This window comes from Rousettus aegyptiacus, unplaced genomic scaffold (assembly GCF_014176215.1).
Source record: "Rousettus aegyptiacus isolate mRouAeg1 unplaced genomic scaffold, mRouAeg1.p scaffold_m13_p_2, whole genome shotgun sequence".
NCBI classification, from domain to species: Eukaryota; Metazoa; Chordata; class Mammalia; order Chiroptera; family Pteropodidae; genus Rousettus; species Rousettus aegyptiacus.
The window spans coordinates 83897052-83903051 of NW_023416295.1; positions in this window are offsets into that span (position 1 = coordinate 83897052).

Sequence of the window (6000 nt, forward strand, 5' to 3'; positions counted from 1 at the left end):
GGCCTTACTCTTCACATTCATTCTCATTCTTATGATCTTAATCATCACCAACATGCAATGGTACACTTGGCACAGTTGGAGGCCCTCCATGAGCAACTGAAAGTGGCTCATATTAACTCCAGCCCACACCCTGGTCCCCATCCCTGTGTCTCCAGTGACTCCTGACCTCTGTCTTCCAGATGCCCATCAGAGACTCACATATAACATGTCCCAATGTGAACTCCATCCCTCCCTCCTCACTCTCTACAAGCAGAGTGACAGCAAGCACGCCACTACCTTAATCATGAAGAGGCTGAGCCATAGGAAGCTGATTCCTTGACTTGGGAGATTGACAGGGGTCAGCCAGATGGAGATGTCACCAACACCTTGCTGCGGTCTGGTAGGGCACACAGAGCTGTCCTAGGGTGCAGAAGGAGCCCTGAGCCAAACCAAGAGTCAGAGGGAGCCATCGGAGCTGGCACAGTCCTGGAGCCTGGGGCAAAACCCTGAGAGAGAGGCGACAGGAAGGTGGTCAAGGAGGAACCTCAGTGGGGACAGGGGAGCAAGAGGGGCTGCCCAAGGAGGGAGCAGGAGGACTCAGAAAAGTGGGGAAACAAGAAAAGTGACTTTATGACCTTACTCATGACATCATGGCTTCTCCAGAAATGTGGCCCCTACATGTGTAGGGAGGGTCCTGTTCTCACCAATGCTGTGCACACACACACATGCATAACACACATGCACACACCACAGACACACACAAATGCTGTGTGTGCACACATGTCCACACACCACAGACATAAACACACAGAGATATACCACAGACACACTAATACACACAGACACAACATACGGACACAACATATGCACACTAAACAGACACACATGCACACACCACAGACACACACACACATACTACACACAGAGACACACATTTACTACATAGACCATGGATACACACACACTACACATACACAAACACATACACACCACAACTACCATGCACACAAGCATAGCATTCATACACACACAGGCACGCCACTAAGGCATACCCCCACAGATACACACAGACACACCACTGATCCTCAGACCCACCAGGGACCCTGTGACTCCTGCCCTAGTTCCCTGTGCTTCACTGGCTTCTCCAGGGTAGGAGACCCAGGTTTCCTCAGGGGCCAACACTGACAGATGAGGAAGCCTGGGGCACCCCCAAGGCAGTCTGGGCCTGGGTGCCAGGGCTAGTGCTGGAGCACGAGAGGTCCGGCTGTCTGCCTGGAGCTGTGCTGCCTGTGAGCCAGGTCTGCCTTTCTTTGGTCATAGCCGCTTCTCCAATCTGGTGATAGTTAAAATGGGAGCAATCGGGGTCCCTGCCTGGGTCGATAAGTGGGCAGCCGGAAGGTCTTTGATCCAGTCCACACCAGATCGTACCTACCTTCCCTCACAGGATCATCATGGTGCCTGAACACACCACCACTGCTCTGTCTTCCATGTGCATTTGTGCATTTTTTTGGCCATGGTTCCTTTTTAGACTCTAAAGTAGGGGAGAATGAGGGCCATACATTAAAGCAGAGGGGGAAAGGAGACAGAACGGGGAAACAGAAGAAGGCAAGAGGTTGGGGTAGGGCATGCTATTGAGTGCCAGACCCCATAGCAGGCATACAGCACAAGTCTTACGTTATTTATAACCTCTATCTATTCCACGAGAGAGTTATTGTTATTCTGATTTTACAGATGACAGAACTGAGGCCAGAGTGGTTCTGTGGCCCGTCGAAGATCACACAGCTAACTGACCACACTGGAATCAACCCACAGCCCTCTCTCTGCGCCGTGTGATCCATCTCAGGACGATGACCCAACACCAGACTGAGGAGCCAGCTGCACCTAGCCCACCATGTCCCCTATATCAGCTCAGCCATCCCATTCTGCGGCCTGTCCCCAGGTGAGCTCGGAGGGTCGTTGGGGAAGGTGCCAGTTTCAACAGGGATTCAAGCCAGGTCTCTGCCCTCACCTCTGTGCCCCTTTTCATTTCTTTATTAACTGTTTCCTTAAGAAGTACCAAACTAACACCTCTCGTAACTAATATTTATCAATCCTCGGGACATGGAAGGAAGAGTGGGACCAGCAGCAGAGGAAAATAGGTTGTCGGGTCCTTTCCCCAAATGACTCCCTGGCCTAGGAAACCTGGGCCTGGGGGTCATTTGGGGAAGTAAAGCAAGGCCAGGTGCCAGAGGACTGGAAGCTGGCACTCAGGATGACCAGGGCCTGGGCAGGCACAGATGAGCCTGGCAGGTGCCAGGGCATGGGAGGAAGGAATGTGGGCACTAGAAAGTCCCAGATTTAAGCCTCCTCAGTCATGCTTCCCACGGAGGGACCGGTGTGGGCTGCCTAATGTCTGTAGACTGGTGTCTATCATCCCCCATTAGGAGGCCTGCATGGAGGGAGCACTCAGGAGTGAGGTGGGGGCAAAACTAAGGTTTTGGCCAGATGGACTTGGGTGAGAGGTTGGTGGGAGAGGAACGGAGGACAGAGCAGGAAAGGCCCCAGCCCTGGACATCAGAAATCACAGTCACAGTAACTGTGAAAGTGGATGCCTCCAAATGCTGGCTAATTCTGCAAGTGACAGAACTGAGGCTCAGAGTGATTCTGGCCCAATCTGGCTCTCAGCCTACTGCAGTCTCCTGAACACAGACATACTTTTGCTTAGATCTCCAGGACTAATTATGACTTTAAGCTGAAAAGGATTAAATGTGCTCCAGTTTAACGTCCTGGAACTCAGAACCATTTGACCAACTCCCCAGACCCCAGATCATGGTCCACAGAGCTCAAGAGGCCAATCCCTGCCTCACTCTCCAGCGTCAAGTCTACTGGCCCAGATTCCCAGACACCCAGCCTTGAACACTCACAGTCTGCCTCAGGCCTCAGTTTGGCTGCTTCCTCCCCCAGGCCTCTTTCCGCAGGGGTTTGCGTGTGTAGCTCCCTCTCATTCTTCCAGCCTGGCCCTTGGCAAGGCCCTCTCTAACACCCTCCAACTTCTACATACCACCCCTCTACAGTATACACAGGCTGTCATACTAACCAAAGCTATTAATTAGTTAGTTAACTAGTTAGTTATTTAACTAGTTACTTAACTAGTTAACTAGTTAGTTAACTAGTCAGTTATTTAGCTCCTGGTTTATGTCCATCCCCTCAATCTATTCATAAGGATCCAGAGGGCAGGGACCTTATCTGTCCTACTCAGTACCTGATCTGTTTGTTCATCACAAAGTGGTACAATGTCTTTGCTGAATGAATGAATAAATGAATGAATGGTTGCACCCATCAGACACAGATACCCTGAGCACCTACTGAACAATTCAGGCTCAGGACAGCATAGGTGACTAGGACCAGGTTTCCAGCCCCAGATGTACCTGATGCAGAGGTCTCCCTTACTGCAAGCCTGTCCCCACCTGGAACCTGAGCCCTGACAAACAGCCTCTCCTTTGCTTCCAGGCTGCCCACTTATACACCAGTCACCACCCTTCCACATCGGGCTCAGTTCTGGTAGGACCTCTTGAGTTAGAGCCACAGAAGCTCCCTCTGCATTCTCCTCACCCACTGAGCCTGTTCCTGAGGCCGTGAACCCCACTGCTCCTGAAGCCCTGTTCTTCCCTGGCTAGAGGAGACCATGGGTAACATCAACATTTGGCTGAATGGCAGGGAGAGAGGCAGACTCCCCTGAGCCAGCAGAGGTGAGGGATTCCTTATTGCTCAGGAAGGCAAGAAATAGCTGAAAGTCCCCTGGAAAGGGGATGTCACAAGGGGAGCCAGCTAAGGAAGAATGACCTTTACCCAGACAGGGGATGAGCATGAGGACCTCCAGCCCTTATTCCCTGGGTGGACAGGTGTGGGGAGAACTCTGGACCCACTTCACTTATGGAAAAAGCCTTGGGGGGCTGCAGGGACTCAGTGCTACCAGTGCCCACATCATCAAACCACACAGCTTTGGGATACTCCCAAGCAATGTATCTCACACATTTTGGTGGCTTTAGTTTTTTCACAGAGTATGAGGCCACCTAACTCCCATATCTGTGGCTCACAATGAGATCTAAAGAGGCTGTAAGCATACGGAGGCAGAGACCCAATCAGTGAGGATGCTTCTAATGCATGCAGTAGGAAACCCAACCAAAGGTCATGTTGAAGAAAATTCCACAAACAAGAAATCTTGACGAAGAGCAGCACCAAGGTTTGATTAGTTTAGTGATCCAGTGATATCATTGAGGACCCAGGTTCCTTCTGCATTTCAACTCAGTTCCTCACTGTTTTAGCGTTGTCCTCAATTAGCTCCCCTCATGGTTTCAGGATGGCTGCCAACATTCCAGGCATTATATACAAACACAGCACCACTGACAGAGAGACAACATACACCTCTTCCTAAGTGTGTCTTTTAGTTAGTGGGGAATCTTCCCCAAAAGCTCCTCCCCTAGCGTATTTTTCCTCACATTCTATTGGTCAGAATTGTGTCAGATGCCTGCTTCTAAACCAATCACTGACAAGGAGCATGGGATCACTAGGCTTGGCTTAGAACAGTTAAGACTTACCTGTAAACCCTGGGTGGAGTGGGTGTGGACACCAGAAAATTCAAGTCTCACTAGTGAGGAAGAGGGCTACTGGAAAAAAGACTGACCTCCAGGTTAGAGAGCATTTCAGAACCACAGCATCCCATCACCTCTGGGCCCCAACCACGCTGGTGCGAGAAAGGCTGGAAATTCAGCCCTTGTCTAGACCCTTGGGTTACCAGCTACACATACCTGGGACACCACTGGGCTGCTGAACACTACCAAGTGTCAACCCCAGCTGTGGCCAGGGCTACAGATTGGTAGCCAAGGAAGCTTGTGAATCTGGGGTCAGACAGACTGGACACCTTTGCCCTCTGGGCTAATGTTATCCAACATGGAGTGCGGGAACTGCTCCTCGGTTGGCGCTCCATAGACATTTTCAAAAGAGCACCTACAGAAGGAAATAATTCTAGCTGATGGGGTTGGCCTTGGCTCAAAAGTTGGGGTTTTCGCTTCTCTGGAAGCGCCCAGCCCAAGCAGCTGCGGGCCTTTCCCATGCTCCGGGTGAAGACAGGAGTGTCCCTGGATGGTCAGTGTGGGAAAAGCCCCACCCTCTGGGGGGACGGCATCTATTTCCTGCCAAGGAACCGTCAAGGCAGGCGTTTTATAGGCCAGCAGCTTCCCTACAATTCCCGAAGCCGTCAGCCCGCCATGAGGCGCGGCTGCATGCGAAGAGGCAGAAACAGGCATCCCCCACCCCAAGCATCGTATCTCCCCACATCATTAGCCATTGTTGATGGAAAGTCAAATGACCCTGGAGTGGAAGGGAGGTGTGGAGGAATTTATTTGCTTTTAGAGCCAGTTTTCCCCATCTTGTCATCTGCTCTTAGCTCATGGCTGAAACTGGGCTGGTTCCTTCCCATTCCTGGCTTTCATTGCCTTTGATTTTTAAGAGGAGCCCAGGAGGCAGTAGAACAGCCCTCAGACAGGCGATGAATGTTGCAGCCTTGAGAGATTTCAGGGTCAACAGGTGGAAGAGCTGACGAAGGCTGCAAACCGAATGCTTTTTAATTTTAAAATCCATTTCTCTTCTATGAGCTCATTTGATTTGCTTCACAGCCTGTAAGACAGTCTACCCTGGGATTTCTATGCCCCATTTGACAGATAAGAATACTGAGTGCCTTGCTCAAGGTCCCACTTGGGTGAATGATAGAACTGAGATTAGAATTCTCCAAGCCCTGGGTGGTTTGACTACACAATTCACAATGATGCTTCGTGGGTGAGAAGACCTGCACTGAGAAGTCATCCATCCTCTCTACTCTGGCCCCCAAACAAATGCTCCATTGTAGTGAGACTCTTGGTTTACCTGTCCCTTCAGGTGAAGACTCACAAACAAAGCTGGCTGATGCACTCTTGGTTGTGATGCAATGCTTTGAATCTCGCCGACAATGTCATGTTGGAAATGGAAGGCTGCAGCTGGTTTTCA